Source organism: Phascolarctos cinereus, unplaced genomic scaffold (assembly GCF_003287225.1).
Source record: "Phascolarctos cinereus isolate Bilbo 61053 unplaced genomic scaffold, phaCin_HiC Scaffold_9;HRSCAF=440, whole genome shotgun sequence".
NCBI classification, from domain to species: domain Eukaryota; kingdom Metazoa; phylum Chordata; class Mammalia; order Diprotodontia; family Phascolarctidae; genus Phascolarctos; species Phascolarctos cinereus.
Genome location: NW_027556402.1, coordinates 131,454,172 through 131,472,822, shown reverse-complemented (window position 1 = coordinate 131,472,822; position 18,651 = coordinate 131,454,172). Strand labels below are relative to the sequence as shown.

General features: G+C 36.5%; 1 protein-coding gene and 1 non-coding gene across 2 annotated transcripts in view; both read right to left on the bottom strand.

Moving 5' to 3' along the window:
• TMPRSS11F (transmembrane serine protease 11F) overlaps window positions 1–18,651 on the bottom strand; it is a 102,340-nt gene that overhangs the window by 58,058 nt on the left and 25,631 nt on the right. The window lies entirely within an intron of this gene.
• LOC144455537 (U6atac minor spliceosomal RNA) lies at window positions 13,669–13,795 on the bottom strand. Its single transcript, XR_013484257.1, has one exon. It is a non-coding gene; the product is annotated as a U6atac minor spliceosomal RNA (small nuclear RNA).

Below are 18,651 nucleotides of genomic sequence, written 5' to 3'. Positions count from 1 at the left end.
AAAAACTTACTATCGAGGCCAAGGTCTCCCTCTGCATTCTGGGCCACCTCCAGTCATTTCGATCTATATCTCACCACTGGACCCAGTTGGCTCCTGAGGAGAAAGTGAGGCTGGTGACTTTGCATAGCCCTCCCTCACTTAAATCCAATTCACTTGCAAGTCATGAGCATCATTTCCCTGATGTCATGGTCCTCTTCGATAATGAAGGACAAACAACGACAACAACAACTATCACTGCTCCAATGGCATAAGGTATAAAAAGTGCTTTGCAAAGTGCTTTACGCACTCTGTAACTCTCAGCTATTATTACTCATTCAAATGCAATGCTTTCTCCACTCTTTCTAGTGCCTCTCAATGTACCTATGTAGGACCACTGTTTGAAATATGCAAAAAGAGTTCATTTTTAATGAAAATAGTTTAATTTTGTTTTTAATATCAGGAATTCAATTCAACAAACATTTAATAAGTGATTACTTAGTGGTAGGTGCTGAGAATACAATAATGAAACAGTTCCTGCCCTTAAAAGAACTTACATTTTATCAGTGGGGGTACAACCTATACCCAGATTTGATATGTCAAAGCAAAATTCATACAAAAGAAATATCAAGTAATTAAGGGTGAATTCACTAAAAACTGGGATAATAAAAAAAGCCTTCTTATAGGAGGGTCATTTGAGAAGAGCCTTAAAGGGAGTTGGGGGTTTTAAAAAGTAGAGGGAAGAAGGGAGAGGTTTCAATGCAATTAGTAAGAGGTACAAGTGAGAGGGCGAGTCATTTGTAATCACCTGGAAAAATAGGCTAAAGTTAGAATGTGAAGGGTTTTAAAAGAGGAACAATGGAATTTGTATTCTATCCTTATCAGTGAGAAAAATGTGCGTCCAAAAGTCAGAAAGTTGAACTTTTTACAAGAGCCCTGGGCCATCAGGAATTAAAAATATACAAGGCTAGGAAACATTGAATCAGAAATGTACACAGATAACTGGTGGGAGCTCAGGGCCTCAGCACCAGATTTGAAGAGAGGTAGCCATAGGAGCATCCTAAAAATCAGAAGGCCTGACAATGAGTCATGCCAAATCCTTGCAACCATAGCACAGAACTCATTTTATGTATTTTTATCCTTGTTCTGCATGGTCCTAGGTCTTAGTACTGGAACAGACCTTAGCAAATATGTAGTTCAACCCCCTCATTTGCAGATGAGGAAACTAAGGCCCAGAAAGTGTGACTTTCCCTTTGTCACACGGGAAATAAGCAGCAAAGGTATATCTGGAAACAATTCACAGTCAACTCAAAAGAAAATCCATCCCACAACTGCTATTATAAAGGTCCAGATATATTTAAATCTATCTGTTCCCAATATCTGAGAAATGAAAATAATCAAAACCTGATTACCAATGTGATGGAATGCAGTGTATTCTTCCACTTAACACATTAATAAGTCTACAAATTAGGTGCCCTATTAGCAATAGCCTAAGGGGAGTTCTCAGCCAAATGGCACAGCTTCCTAGCAGATTCTGAACAGATTTGACCCTCTGCCTGGTTATCTGATGCCCATTTGAAGTTCTATTTGGGAACACTCTTAGATATAGGTACAAATCAGTTACCATCTATGAGAATGTCTATATTTATTAACTGTTATTAATGGCATATGTCCATTCTAGTTATGTTTTTTCAGTACTTCAGGGGTTTGCAATTTCATCCCTGTGGATACTCTCTTTACCAATACAGAAAGCTCTTTGCTTTGGTTGAGGAGATAGTTTAATAAATTGTTTTGGCCAAAAATTAAAAATATATAATCATCGCTCTATGACCAGTCTTTTGGTGATGAACCTTTCTTATCCTCAATGACAGAAAATCCTTTTCCAGGACTACATTTGAAACCTTTCCAATTGGTTAAGAGCTCTCAGACATTACCTTGTATGGGCAAAACCGCCAAGAACCATAGCCACCTATGCATAATGATGAGGTAGATCTTTAGTGTAGAGATCTGGTTAACAACCTACTTAAAAATGTATTTGCATATTCAAAAAGAATATTTAACCCACTTCAATTAAACACAGAGCATTCAGACTACTCAACTGAATCAACCAACCAAAAGTGCAAAGTAAAGGTAAACAAATTCTTAAATTAATTATGGATTGAAGTGTTCTTATGTTGGATGAAAAGAGATGAAATATAAATAACAGAAATAGATATGAAATATTTTGTGATTGATGGAAGTCATGTCCTATGGGACTATGTGTAATAGAACAAGCCAGCTCAGACGCTAGTGACCAACAGTGGCACAATTAGGATTCAGGAGCTTCCAGGCACAGGAGAATCTTGAGGCGAAAGACTTTTGTTTTGTATTAGAGGGAAGCAAGAGAAAAGAAGGGGATTTCTCAGATATAGAGGAAAATGAGTCAAATTTATAAAAAAAAAATAGGAGTCATTCCCCAATTAATAAATGGTCAAAGAATATGAACTGTCTTTCAGAAGAAGAAATCAAAGCTGTTTATACTCATATGAAAAAAATGCTCTAAATCACTATTGATTAGAGAAATGCAAATTAAAACAACTTTGAGGTACCATCTCAGACCTATCAGATTAGCTAATATGACAGGAAAAGAAAGGGATAAATTCTATAAAACTATGCATACCCTTTGACCTAACAATGCCACTACTAGGTCTATATCCCAAAGAGATCAAAGGAAAGGGAAAATAGCCTATTTGTACAAAAATATCTATAGCAGCTCTTTTTGTCATGGCCAAGAATTGGAAATTGAAGGGATGCCCATCAATTTGGGAATGGCTGAACAAGTTGTGGTATATGAATGTGATGGAATGCTATCGTGCTACAAGAAATGACGAGGGGGATGGTTCCAGAAAAACCTGGAAAGACCTATATGAATTGATACAGAGTGAAGTGAATAGAACAAGATCATTATGCACAGTATCAGCAAAATTGTAATGATGATCAACTGTGAGGGAATTAGTTGCCACTTTGATCAATACAATGATCCGGGACAATCTCAAGACTCATGATGAATAATGTTATCCACCTCCAGAGAGAGAACTGATAAACTTTAGCGCAAATTGAAGTATAATTTTTTCACTTTCCTTATTTTTTTTGTAATATGGCTTATATGGAAATATCTTTTGCATGATTTCATATGCATAGTTGATATTGTATTGCTCTAATAATGATGATAATAATAATAGTAATAATTGCTAGTATTTACATAGCAATTCTAAGTTTCCAGAGCACTATACATGCTATCTCATTTGATCCTCACAACAATGCTGCGAGGCGAGTACTGCTATTATCCACATTTTAGAGGCTGAGGCTCTAAAATGAGGCTGAAACAGGTTAAGTGAATTGAAGTGTGAGGTAGGTTCTATTATTATCTGAGAAACTGAGGCTAAGCAAGGTTAAATGGCTTGCTCAATATTACCCAGGTATAAATGTTGAAGGCAGGATTCAAGCTCAAATCTTCCTGACTCTAACTCTAGCACTGTTATTTATCAAGTAATCATGCACAGACTCAGCACCTCCATACTTACCGCTCTCTTTCCCACCCAGATCACCTTGTGATTTGGCTCTCCTATTCTCTGTCTGGGATACATTGGGGTGTAAGTATAGGAAGATAATGTAGAAAGGGGACCATTCACTCAACAATAACTCCAAAATGCTTAGCTATTATTCTTTTATTTATAGTGGATAGGAAGCTATAAAGTTTATATCTAATAATGGCATTTTAAAGTCTTTTCTATAAATAGCATGAAATGAATAGATTAACAAAAAATAGAATTAGGATAGGGATTGGACTGATGATTTTATTATATGTGGAGCTTATTCCACTAAAGTGCACTGACAACTCTGAAACTTAGTCTTAAGAGTTGCCTAAGGTACTTAAGTGTTAAGTTCACACAAGTTCACATTACCTCTTCCCTTTAATGTACTTCCTCCTTTTAATTTTACAATCCATGTTTTATTGCGTGACCCAGTGGCTAGAGGAATGGACTCAGAGTTGAGAAGACCTGGATTCAAATCCTGCCACAGATATATATGTGCGCGTATATATATATATATATATATATATATATATATATATATATATATATATATGTGCGTGTGTGTGTGTGTATATACATGTGTGTGTATGTATACACATATATATACACACACACACTAGATATTTGATTCTGGGCAAGCAGCTTAACCTTTATCAGACTCAGTTTTCTCATGTGTAAATGGGAATAATAATAACTGTAGCCCTTACCTCACAGTATGGTTGTGAGGGTTAAATGAGAGAGTGCAGAAAGTGTTTTGTGAAGTTGAAAGCACTATTGAAATGTCAGTCATCATCATTATCATTTGTTTCTCTTACTCAATATTTTTTACCCTTCTCATGCTTTACCGAATCTGATCAAACTTTTAGAAAGAGAAATTCAAAGGAGGGAAAGACCAACAAAAGTAACATATTGGTGGCTCCATAAGCTTGTGTTTTGAATGCCTGTTTGTTTTCTTGCTGTATTTCAATCCATCCAAACTCATAGATAGTTTGTTGACTTTAAAAGCAAAGTGAAAATAAGACTGAATTACACCTAGAGCAATCCCAAGTACAGGGGACCTTCTTGCCTTATTTAAAAAAGTAAACTGAGGAACTAACTACTGAAAGGGTTTTATAGTTTGTCTAGCATACTTTTTTGATATAAGGCAGGAGCTATCTTTTGCTCTGCCCTTAGATGTCAGGGGCAGCTAGATGGCACAGTGGGTAGAATCTTGGGCTCAGAGTCAGGAAGACTCATCTTATTGAGTTCAAATCTAGCCTAAGACACTTACTAGCTGTGTGACCCTGGGCAAGTCACTAAACCCTGTTTGCCTCGGTTCCTCATCTGCAAAATGAGCTGGAGAAGCCGCTTAAGAATCTTTGGCAAGAAAACCCCAAATGGGTGCACAAAGAGTTGGGCGTGACTAAAAACAACTGAACCGAACAACAGATGTCAGAACTTTTATTTCATTCTACTTCCTTCACACATACTCCTCTTTTCCTCTTTATAGCAAGATCTCCCTAAAGTCTTTGCCCATGACTTCAGTAGTTGCATAGAGGAAATTTGATTGTCTCTCTGAAAATATATTTTTATCAGCAAATCTTCTTTAGTGAGACCCTCTGCCTCAGAAAAATGACCTGTTGTACTAAAATCCCATGATATAGACTGCCATTTCTTTGGAAGTATAAGCCTTGCCTTTCACTAACTTACTAACATTTTTTAAAGTGTTACTATAATGGTGTCCTCAGGACCATAGAGATACCTAACAGGAGACATTTCCTATTAATTAGAGGTTCTTATATTTTAATGAGTAAATTCACTTAAATAGGCTCCAAGTCAAACCTGCCTCTTAACCATAATGTCACAGGAAGTCAGTCAGCCAACAAGCATTTATTAAATATTTGCTATGTACCAGGTAATGTGCAAAGCGATTGGGATACAAAGAAAGAGGGGAGGAAACTGTTTATGCCCTCAAGGGCGTATGTTCCAATGAAGAAGATGGTATATAAAAGTGTAGGTACATAGAGGATATGAATGGAATAGAGCAAGGTAATCTGAAAGGGGAAGGCATTAGCAGCTGGAAGCAGGGCCATCTGGGGAGAGGAACCAGGAAAAGCCTTTGCAGAAGACAGTATTTGAACTAAATCTTGATGGAAGTTAGTTTCCTTAAAGGGAAACTAAGAGGTACAAGTGAAGGGGCAGAGCATTCTAGGCATAGGGAACAGGCAATGGAATGTTATGGTCAAGGACATACACACAAGAAGGCCAGTCTACATAGAGTGGATCATAGATTATGTAGAAGGAGGTACCATGTAACAAGTAGGGAAAGGTAGGAAGGAGCCAGATTACAAAGAACTTTAAATGCCAAACAAGGAGTTAATATTTGATCCTAGAGGTAAAAAAAAGTGTTCCTGGATCAAGGAGGTGACCTCAATCTATTCTATAGGCAAGATAATAGTTTTTCTTTTTTAATGACCCCAGTCATATGTCCTAAAGGATGAAGACTAACATAACACCTAGAGTTTGTAATTTGGTCTGGGATTACTTTTACATTATGTTCTTTAACTCCTGCTAAACTACTTATATTGATGATTTCAGGCAACACTGTTTACTTATCTATACTGTTTATCCATCTATCTATCTATCTATCTATCTATCTATCTATCTATCTTTCTTTCTTTCTTTCTTTCTTTCTATCTATCTTTCTTTCTATCTTTCTATCTTTCTTTCTATCTCTTTATCTATCTATCTATCTATCTATCTATCTATCTATCTATCTATCTATCTGTAAAATGAGAGAGTTGGACTAGGTGACCTCCTTCAAATCCACAACTATGATCCTATGGACGCAGGTTCATTTTGTCTCTTTTCAAAGCAGCTCTATTTAACATCATGTTGTTTTAAATGGTCCAATTTAAATCCATTTCAATAAGCCACTCATGTTTTATGTTAAAATGGGATTCCTTTTCGATTGATTTCCTTGAAAAAATCCTTTTGCAATAGGATATGTAAGTATATGTCAATTTTATGTCAGTCAGTCAGACAACAAACATTTATTGAGCACTTATGCACCAGGGACTATGTAAAGCACCAGGGATACAAAAAAAGGAAAGAAAAATAAAACAAAAAAAACCCCCAAAGTACCTGCTCTCAACACATGTTCTAGTGGGAGAAACTGTATCCATATATGATATGTACCAACTACATGAAGGTAATCTGAAAAGGGGAAGGTAATAGTAGGTAGAAGGGACCAGGAAGGTCTCCTGAAGAAGATGGAATTTTAACTAAATCTTGAAGGAATCCAGAGAAACTAGAGATGAAAGATAAGGGAGACAAAGCATGCCACAAATGGGGAACAGCCAGTAAAGAGGCATAGAGATAGGAAATACAGCATCATATTTAAGAAACCACAAGTAAGCCAGTATATCTGAATCATAGAATGTAAAGAGTGGAGTAAGTTGTAAAAGCTGAAAAGATGGAGAGGAGTCAGGTTATGAAGACTTTTGGTTTCTAAAAACAAAATCCTATATTTGATTATGCAGGCAAAAGGGAGCCACTGGAGTGATACAGCCATATCTATGCTTTAGAAAAATGACATTGGCGACTCAGTAAAATGGGGAGAAGCATGAAGCAAAGAGATCAGTTAGAAAGTTATTAGAATAGTCCAGACAGGAGATGTTAAGGGCCTGAGCTAAGGTGAGGGCTATATGAGTGGAGAAAAAGAGACAAATACGAAACTTGTTATAAAGGTAGAAATGACAAGATTTAGCAATGGATTCGATATGTGGGTGGATATGTGAATGAGAGTGGATGACACTGAGGTTACAGGTCTGGGTGACCGGGAGACAGAGGGTGCCCTTAACAGCAACAGGGAATTTCAGAAAAGGGGAGGATTTGAGGGAAAAGAGAAAGTTCTGCTTTGGACATGTTGAGTTTTATGTGCCTATGGGCCATTTAGTTTGAAGTATTCAAAAGACAGTTGGATATGTAGCTTAGGAGAGATAATAGGATTAGATATATAGATTTTTAGAATCATTTGCCTAAAGATAATAACTGAGCCTGAGGGAGCTGATGAAATCCCTACTTGATATGATATAAAATGAAAAGAGAAGAGAGCCTAGGACAGAGCTTGAGGGACACCTATGGTTTGAGGGCATGACATGAATAAAGAACCAGAAAAGGAGTATAAGTAGTGATCAGAACAATTGAAGGAGAACCAGGAAAGTGCAGTGTCATGAATTTCTAGAGTATGGAGGAAAAGGGGGTGATCAACAGTGTCAAATACTACAAAAAAGTCAGAGTATTGCAATCGAGAAAAGATCATTGTAGGAAGGGCATAAGATACCTTCACGATTTCCAAAATTACAGTTTTTAAAATTAACTGTATTTCTCTTCAGGTTCTAAAGCATGAATAAATACAAGTAAAACCATACCTCCTGGTGAGGCAGTTTATAAGACATATAAAACTAGCTTGCTCTTAGAATTGAAATTAGGTTGAAAATATGAGTAAACCCATACTTTTTAATCTCTCTATCCAACTAGGTCATTTATAGATCTCAAATATTCAATGAAAGTAACCTGGGGAGTCCCATTCCTATTCTAAATCTAAGATTCCAAGGTTTTATAATTATTGAGACCTGCAATAATATCACAAATAAGTTAAATATATTATCTACCAGAAATAGAGCAGGTGGATCCATCATTTCACATGCAACTCTCTGCATAGCTTCTTTGGCCAATGATAGGTACATTTAGACAAGTGGAATAATCTAATGTATGAGGTACATGGTACAATAACAATAACGAAACTATTGGGTTGAGGATTTTTAGCAAAATATTTGAAACAGAAAGAAGTTCTGTGAATTCCATCTCTAGAATGAAACAAATACTAGATTTGGAATCAAGGCCCTGAGTTCAAAAGTTTACTCTACTGCTTAATGCATTATGTTCTTGTTAAGTCACTTCAATTCTGGGCTTCAGTGTCTTCATCAATAAATTGAGATTAGACTTGATGGCTTTTAAGGTTTCTTCCAAATTTGAATTCTAAGATCCCAGAAAATAGATGAAAATAATGTTGGATATAATTCTCTCTGTGTCTCTTTCTGTCTTTGTCTCTGTCTCTACCTCTGTCTCTGACTCTGCTTTTCTTGTCTCTGACCCTATCCCTGTCTCTGCCTCTGTGTTGCTGTCTATGTTTAACTCTGTCTTTGTCTCTGTCTCCTCCTTTCTAGCTCCTACTCCTCCTTCTCTTGAAGCTTGACCAATAAATAAATAATTTAGTTGATTTAAATTATTAACTTGCATTTCTATAATAAACCATAAATAGTTTTCAACAGTTTAAAAAAATCCATCGCAGTACCCAATCTAGATCTGTATTGAACCAGTCTAAATAAACAAATGAATAAATCAATAAATTGATAAATAAATGGAGTTTTTCAAAATGAAGCTGTCACACTTCACTGTTTTCTCTACCTAACTCCTGCCCATTCACAAGTAAAGATATAATCTCTAATCGGTCAGCTTTAGCAAAGAGTCTATAAGCCTCATTAAACTACCTTTGTGGTGGGTCCACCAACATAATACTACTCATAGAGAACAACTGAACTCAGTGCATACAATTCTGCAGGCTCCGCTAATAGGACCCTGGTCTCTAAAAACATGGAGGAGACAAGCCTATCTTGAGCAAGGCTCACAAAGGAAGGAAAGTCAGTCACTCTCACCGATGGGGTGGAGCCAATAGAATCTTGTAGTCTTGAAAGATGGCTACTCTGCAAGCACAGTTCAGACTCAGTGTTAGTAAACTGCATAACCCCAGCAATCAGAGACAGATTGATCCATCAATCAATATGCCTCCAGCCCTGCAGCCTTCTCCTCCTTGGCCCAGATCAGCATTTAATGAGGAATCCAGGCCACTCTAAGTTCCCTTCACTTCGGGTTCCTCACCTCACTTTCTGGACTTTTCCACCTCCTTCCCAGCGACCTTGATCTTACATAGGTTGTCATCTCTCCACCCCCTCACCTCCACTTGACTTGTACATATTGACTTCCCATTAGGGGACATGCTTCTTGAAGATGGGGACTATATTTTGTTTGTATTTGTATTCCCAGTGCCTAGCACAGTGTTTGCTACATACTAAGTACTAAATAAAGACCTTTTCAGTCTATATTCCATGTATCAGGCACTGTGCTAGTCAGAGATATGGAAGGCCAAGAACCAGTAATTAGACAGTACCCCATTTACTGATTCGTACAGTGCCTGCCAGAACATGGTAGATATTGCTGCATTGGCCTCTGTTACCTTACCAGCAGTTCTGCCTCAATGGCATTTAATTCTAACAACTATAGTCACCTGGTTAGTCTACCACACCCACAAAGCCCGGAGATCAACAAAGTCACAAGGACAGATGCAAACCAGCGGAGCCAGATGTCTTGCCTGCTCAGTGTCAGCACAAAAGAGGTTTATGAAGCTACACAGAACAACTCCTGTCTATCTATTCTACCCTCTAAACAATGGATGCTTGAGAGTGGTAGGGTTAAACCAACTATCTCCTCTACTGCAGGACCAAGTCAGAATTTAGGAAACTAGAGTTAGAGTCTTAACATCTGTGTGACTTTGAGCAAATCACTTAACCTCCTTGGATCGCAGTTTCCTAATCTGGAAAAAGAAATTTAAACCAGATGATCCCTGAGGTCCTGCTATGATCCTATATAACTTGATTCCTGACTCTTGAGAATGTTGCGGAAAAGCTAATGCACAAGAGGACCATATTCTACTCACTTATCTATTTTACTATCTCACATATCTTTCACTAACTTTCAAGTTATTTGTTGGGTATTTTTCTATTAATCTCCATTTGAATATTAGCAATGATCCTTTCTTAATTACAATAATAGTACATTCATATCATGCTTTTAGCTTATGAAGTGCTTTTCTCACAACAACCCTGTGAGGCAGATTGTGCAAGAATATTTATTTCTATTTTACAGATGAGAAAACTGAGATGAAAAATGTGTAAGTGTCATGGTGGACAACTAGAAGTGCTAGGATTTGAATGTGACTCTCTTTACTTGCAAGTGTAGCATGTTTTACACTATAGTAGGCCACCTTTAAAATATGATGCCTGTTTACAACTTACTTATGGTATCTACCGTCTTTTCTGGAAATGAATATGGAATAATGCTGGAAAGATAATACATGATCATCTCTGAAGTGATAGAGAGGTAATTAAGATTTTTTTTTAAATGATAGAATAGAACCCAAAAAGGATGACTTCAACAAAACTTACTAATATGATTTTTTGTAAGAAAGTCAATTAAAAATGTATAAATATGTCTCAATAAGTGTAGATTGGAACTTTGTCTCTAACATCTAATTTTAGAGAGTTGCTTGAAGTATTGAGAGGTTAAATAAATTGAAATCAATCACATAGTTATGTGTTAAAGGAAGTACTTGAACATAGTTCATCCTGATTCTGAGGCTAGCTCTCTATCCACTATTGAGCTGCCTCTCATTGTGAATAAAGGGCATTGTGAATCCAATCCAAACCAATGAGCATGTATTAAATACCTACTATGTGCTAGGCACTAGGAAATCAAAAACAAATGAAAGTAGTCCCTATCCTCAAGGAGCTAACATCCTTTTTTAAACTTTAGAGAAAAATAGGAATGGAACTTACCATTAGATAAGTCTTCATAGACCTTGCTTCTAAATAACTATTCCATGACAATTCTCTTCTCACTCCCTTTTGATGACTCTATTTGCTCAACATTAACTATATGTTGGCCAAGTGGTTGGGGCAGGTAGGTGGTGTAGGGTATAGAGAGTGCTATCCTGAAGTCATCAAGACTCATCTTCCTGAGTTCAAATCTGGTCTCAGACACTTACTAGCTATGCAACCCCACTTCACCCTGTTTGCCTCAGGTTTCTCAGCTGTAAAATGAGCTAGAGAAGACAATGGCAAACCATTCCAGTATCTTTACTAAGAAAACCCCAAATGGAGTCACAAAGAGTTGGATATGACCGAAAACAACTAAACAACAAATACTAAGTATTCAGCTTGAGAGTATGCCAACTCCAAATGCCCCTTCCATTAAACCTACAATTCCTGTACAAGTTATTCATTTTGGAATTATGGCAGAAGAGATTTTAGAGTTAAACTTTAAATGGATGTGGAATACGTTAGACTATGGGCTAACACATTAATACTTAAAAAAAATAATTTAAATGCCCATCATTATCTACGTTTTCTCCTCTCACTTTTCAAATCATTGCAACCAAGGTTCCTACATCATCACTCAACTAAAATTCTTTTCTCCAAAGTTGCCCATGATCTCTTAATTGCTAAATCTTCTTCTCCCAAAGCAGATAAACAGCTTTTCTAGACTATCTAGTCTGAGAATTGTCTGGGACATGCATAAGTCAAGTGGCTTGCCCAGTTTCATACGACCTGTGTGTGTCAGAGGTAGGACTTCCTTGAATCCTTATCTTCCTGCCTCTGAGGGCTGGCTCTATCCCCTATGCCACAATGAGAACAGTTGTTGAATTGTTGATATCCTGTTGATAAACTACCATGTATGTATACATATATACACATTATGGCTCTAGTTTTAGAAACCAATGCCAACAGGAGAAAGACATTGGCAAAATTCCCACATGAAGTCAGTAACTAGGTGTGCTGTGCACTAGCTAACACTGAGTCAGCACTTACTAACACGCTATTGTCACCAGCTGCTGCTTCTCATTAAGGAATACTGATGCCCTCTGTTCTCAGCTGACTCTGTGATTGATTAAAATGACTATTTGAAGATGTCTATTGCACAATTTAGTTCAGAGGGAGGAGCTGTGGTTAAGGCATTTCAAGTGCTCCAGATAAAAAAGATCAGCAATGTTCTCATTTAAAATTAATTTGATTTGCATGTTAAATAAACAAAATTAGCATGGCCCAGAATCTTAATATGCTACATTTCTGAAAGGTCACATAACATAGCATAGAAAGTGGATAACTCAACAGACAAATATTGAAGGTTGAACAGCTTCTCAACCTTGGGTTTTTCCTTCTCAATATTTCATAGGATCATGGGATCATAGTTTGGAGCTGGAAAAGATCTTATACTAAGTTTTTTAATCTAATCCACCTATTTTAAGAATAAGAAACTAAGTGTCTTTAAGGTTAAGTGACTTGCCCAAAAGAATACTGATATAGTATGTGGAAGAGCTCACATTTGAACCTATAGTCTCTTATCCCAAGCCCAGCATGCTTTCTATGGTATCATACTGCTTCCCTGTAAATTGTCCAGTGTTCGAGTGTAAAACTGGATGTGTTACTGAATTAAGCCTAGTTTTCCTCCTTCACAAATATTAAAGAGCTAATCACATGTTAGAGGCTGACTGAATATTTTTTAAATTGAATTGAACTAACAATCAACTAAATTAAATACTTTCTGACCTAACAAGTACATTAGAGACTTGTAAAATGCTTCATGAGATATGAGAGAATAGAGTTTACTACCATACAGGGTGGGGAGTGTTTCATGGAAAATTTCCTGTATTAAAGAATATTTGAATTGGACTTTAAATATGAATTGATATTCAATATGTGGAAAGTACCACATTGTAAGCAAAGAGATATAGTGTGAGCAAAAATATGAGGTAGGAAAAAGCAGGATCTTCATTTTTAACATAATTTATTTCTTCCACTCTATAGATAACATATAATCCAAGATGGTAATCAGATCTTAAGTGCACCTTGTGTTACTAAATTTGTTGAACAAATACAATAGAATATGAGTGTAGTGGCCTTAAATCCAGTAGTTAAGTATGATGAAGAATGATATTCTGTTAATAGAGATAAGCAAATTTTATGTAATGTAAAATGCAAGTGCCATGTGAAGTTCATAGTTTATCTGACAGTCCCTGGTTAGGTCAGTTAGCTGAAGTTCAGTATTCAAGATGACCAAGATCCCAGGCTTGATTCTACTTTATGGACATAAACATTTGCTCTGTTCAACCAACTAATCAATCAATCAACAAACATTTATTAAGCGCTTGCTACACCCCAGCCGTTGTACTAGGTGCTGGTTGTACAAAGGCAGAAACCAAAATTCTTCCTTCTCTCAAGGGATTTATATTCTATTGGGGAGAAAAATATGATTGAGTGCCAAAGAGAAGGCAACAATGTTTAGCCACATATATGTTGTAGAAGCCGCTAGGACTTCATCCATTCTCATCAAAAGGAATACTAATATTCTCTTTTTTCATACAATACTCTGGATTGAAGTTGTAGATTTGGCTAGTGTCCTGACAAAGAAAGGGTCACAAGAGGAAACTGGGCAAGATGAACCTGCACAAATCCCTCACTGCTAATAGAAAAATAATTTAAAATTCATATCCTATAAATGGTTTGTAAACAGTCATATTTGTAAATGAGGACTAGTCCAATGTGTTGGTTCTATAGGCTCAAAAAAGAGGTAGAATACAATGAATACTTTCTATCCAATTTTGATTCCACTTTTGAGCTATGTCTTATAAGGTTTTATGACTTTCAGCTAAAATAAACCTGGATATTATACTAATAAAATTTGTGACAATTATATACACAAAATGCTGCCCTCACTTTCCTTATATGTTATAACATAACTGATAAGCATGATTCTCAAGTTGGCTTCAATATCAGAAGGAAACATCAGGAACATGGTGCCTCACCAAGTAAGCTTAAGTGAATTGACTTAAAGAAAAAAAATTGGAAAGCCTTGCTAATCTTGAATAACTAGTGACTTATTGATGCTCCTTCTAAGGTAAAGAATGAAGGACACAAGAAAAGTCTTGGAAACAGAGTTGTTACTTGCCCATGAAGAAGCAGAATATGAGTAATATAAAGAAATTAAACCTATACCTTTGCCCAAGCAAACTATTCATTAATTTAACTTTATTTGAAATGATGGCACTGTGATATTACTGAGAATGTCAAATGATGATGTGGTTCTTAAGCTTTTTAAGCCTAGAGTACCCTAAACATGAGTGTGTTGGAGACAGTTCAAACCAGAGGGCCTATTAATATTAAGTTTAAAGCGTGAAAATTTACACCTTGAAAATCAGCAAATGTTATCAATCAGGGCTTGATTTATTGTGTTGTTGCTTGTCTAGACTTAAGAAAGTGATGGAGAAAATATTAATAATGCAGATTAAACTGAAATATTTGTTTAACTTACTTTTTTCCCCAGAAAGTGGGTTACTAAATATTCGTTAGTACATCTCTGGTCTCAAGTTTCATGTTTCTCCTCCAAGAAAGAAGAGGGAGAAAAAGTGGAAGAAAAAAAGAATTAAAGGGGAGCAGGATAGAAAGATAAGAAAAAGAAGTCAAATAATAAGAAAACAAAACTAAAATAAAAATATTGAGACAAAATATGATCAAGAAGAAAATATAGAAAATAAAGGAGTAAGACAAAAAGGTACTAATAGAGGCAAGAAAAAGAACAAAAAACATGAAAGAAGTCAAAGATGGATAATAATTAAGAAAGCAAAAACAAAGAAGAAAAATCTTTAAATATAGAACACAGTGAAAGGGGGAAAGGGAGAAAGAAGAGCTAGAGGAAAGGGAATATATAGGAGGGGGAGAATCATACATATAGACACACATTCACATATTGTTTAAGTAGTTACTATGTAACTACTGGAAATACAAACACAAATAAGCAAAACAGTCCCTACCCTCAAGAATCTTATATTTTATTGAGGAAAGATAATAGAAATAAGAAAGCGGGGTATAGGGCAAGGGAAAAGAGTAGGGCAAAGTAAGGCATAAGAAATAAGAAGTAAGACATTTTTCAAAGAGGAGAGGGAGAGGTCCAGAAAGTGAATCCAACCTTGAGTGAGGAGAAACATTGCTGACATCCTTCCTTAAATGGTGGTACCAGGAAAAGTCAACAGGGTGGAGAGTAGGATCTCACAGAAAGACAGTAACATCTTTCTTTCGTCTTGCCAAATTTAGAAATAGCCATAGTAGAGTTAGCCAGGGGCTGAAGATAAAGGGGGGGGGGCTGAAGATGCTAAAAGGGAAGGGTGGTCAAAGAAGTAAAGTGATTATAGGGGAATGAGTTGAAAACAGGGAGGAGAATGGAGAAAACAGGGGAATAATGGGGAATGAATAGCATGCTATGATCTAGAGGAAAAATAATTCCTGGTAAAGTTGCGGGGAAGAAGTTGTATTAATGTGCTAAACCCTGTGTACTAATTAAAATTAATGCTGGGCTCCAGGGCCAAAGGCTTTGTACCCTTTCTCTTTTCACTAAGGTGCTCTGGATTGTAAACTCCTCTCATTAGTTTGTAGGGTTCTTGAAGGCAATTTACAGTCTAATGGGTTCCAGTTTACAAAGAGCTTTTGACATTTGTATGTGCTTCCCACAGTGCCTGGTTCTGGTGCTTAATAAATATTGATGGATTGATTGGATCCTATATTCAAGAAAGAACCAACTCAGGAAACACAAACCCCAAATCAGGTTCAGGCTCTTTTAGTCAGGGCTTGTACTTTAGGGGGCATGTGGTTACAGTTTGAAATTTCTGCTGGAGTGGGGAAGAAAGGCATCCCCCTCATCTCAACCCTCACTGGATGCATCATGTGTCACATGTTCAGTCAATGGAAGAAGCAAGGCAAGAGCGGAATCACTCCCTTTTTTTCTTTTTTCTCTCTTTTTTTTCTTTTTTTGGTGAGGCAATCAGGGTTAAGTGACTTAGCCAGGGTCACACAGCTAAAAAAATGTCAAGTTTCTGAGGCTGGATTTGAACTCAGGTCCTCCTGACTCCAGGGCCATTGTGTCTCCACTGTGCCATCCAGCTGCCCCATAGCTCCCTTTTTTTCAAAGATCCTTTTTTGCTCAGAAGTCAATCAGGCAATTTTGCTTTGTCATTTGCAAAGCACTCAAGGCCTTCTGCACGGAATCACACACTGCCAACAGAAAGCAACTATCAGCCCTAAAGCATTCAAGCACTGACATAACATATGGTACCCTGGAATCAGGCACCCCATGACTTGTTGAACCATGCAGTGCCTCAACTCTGGTCTCTACAGCTCCCTCAGGGTCTAAAGACCTAAGCTGATTATGGGTTATATTGTGTGGAAAAGTATACAGAACCCAAAAACACTTGTTCTCTTAGGGTTGTACGCTGTAATATTGTACCAAAAGTCCTAACATATGTCCCTTGTGTGTGTTCATCTTATGTATTTTACATTAATCTCCCACCTACGTTGACTGGATAAAGAATAATCTTTAATCTAGTTGTAGTGGATATGGAGCAGATGAGAGCCAAGTAGTTGCTTTATAAGTTGTAGAGCAAATAAGTGGCTGATTGAATTTTTCAGCAACTGCTTCTTGTATAGGTAGACTTACAATGATAATGTAATTGAAATTTTTTACTGTTTTTAGATGCTTGTCCCTACTAACTTATTCTGCATTAGCTCATCTACTAATACATAGAGGCTGCAGTTATTTTGCCCCATTTTATGAGACAAAATCTATATACCATATAAAATCTGCACTAACAATTTTGGGTATTTTTAAAGGTTTTTTAATGTTGCCTTCATTTGATATATGTCAGGTGATATGATAGTTGAGTATTTCATTAATATTGAGAGACATCCACAGAGCACATGGTAACCAGTTTTCCCCCTGGCTATCCCTCATACCTGGAATGCTGTCCCCCCACATCTCTAAATCATAGTTCCTTCAAGTCCCAACTAAAATCAAATCTTCTACATGAAGCTTTTGCTGATCCCTCTTAATTTTAGTGCTTTCCCTCTATCAATTATTTCCAATTTATCCTGTATATAGCTTATTTGAATATATTTGTTTAAGTATTTTCTCCCCCGTTAGACTGAACTCCTCCAGAGCAGTGACTGCCTTTTGCCTTTCTTTGTATCCCCATTGTTTAGCACAGTGCCTGACACATAGTAGGTGCTTAACAAATGTTTACTGACTAGCTGAGTCAGGCAGCGCTATTGACAAACTTGCCAAAGAAGCCCATAACAAACGGCTGGGTCATATAGATTACTTTATGGACATGGAAGAGCTTATTATGGTAAATCAATAGTAGGTAATTACCACCAGAAATAAAAGAAGGGTTAACTTTAAGCAGCTGAGACTCAATGATCAGTACAAATTGTACAAAGAAACTAGAAAATGTGCAAAATATCATTCACTGAAAGTTGCAAAAAAAAAATTAGTCCAACCAAATGCTTAACAAACTATGATCTGGTAGCTAGAAATATATATATATATATCTCAGAAGCTCATTATCTTTCACAGATTGTTGACAAATCTTTCTAACACTAATAACTTTGAAAACTCAACTGGTAAACTAAGTTGGAACTAGAGAATTATCACAAACTGAACTATTGCCCACAATCATCCAGACATAACATTGATCCATAAAAGCTTATGAAAAACATTTTAAAGAGATGTCACTATGCCAAAGACTCAGAATCTATAAGCTATATAGAATGAAAAGCTTTCAAAATACAGAAAAATCAGAATCATGTGGAAACCAGATGAGCCACATATCCTTGTCAATGTCTATTGACTCAGCATCAGAAATGGATTTGATTTTATCAATGGAAAATACATTAATGAAGTAAGTAATGAATAATTACCATCTGCTTTGCTGTTGAACCCTAAGGTCCAATGGACCTTTCCATCTGACTTGTAGCTGAAATCTTCTCTGTGTGTTGATTTAGTCTATTAGAATGTAAGCTGCTCAGGAAGTAGCTTACTTTTCTATTTGTATCCCAGGCACTTTTTACATATTAAGTGCTTAATAAATACTTTTTGTTCATTCAATCATCCATTTATCCTTTATGCCACCAAATTTATACCAAAGATTCTTTCAGTGCACTCGGAAGATGAACTCATTTCTTGATGTTTAATTAGCTGCAAAAATTAGTTTTTTAATCCACCTATCCAATGATCCGCACAACATCAAATATAAAAGAATAGCAGCAGAATAGTGACTTGTCCTAGGACCATTTCTATGCTTCAAAAACAACAAAAAAAGAACTATTGATAGTAATAATAAGTAGTAGAAGTAGAAGTAGGAGTAGGAGTAGTGATGGTGGTGGTGGTGGTAGTAGTT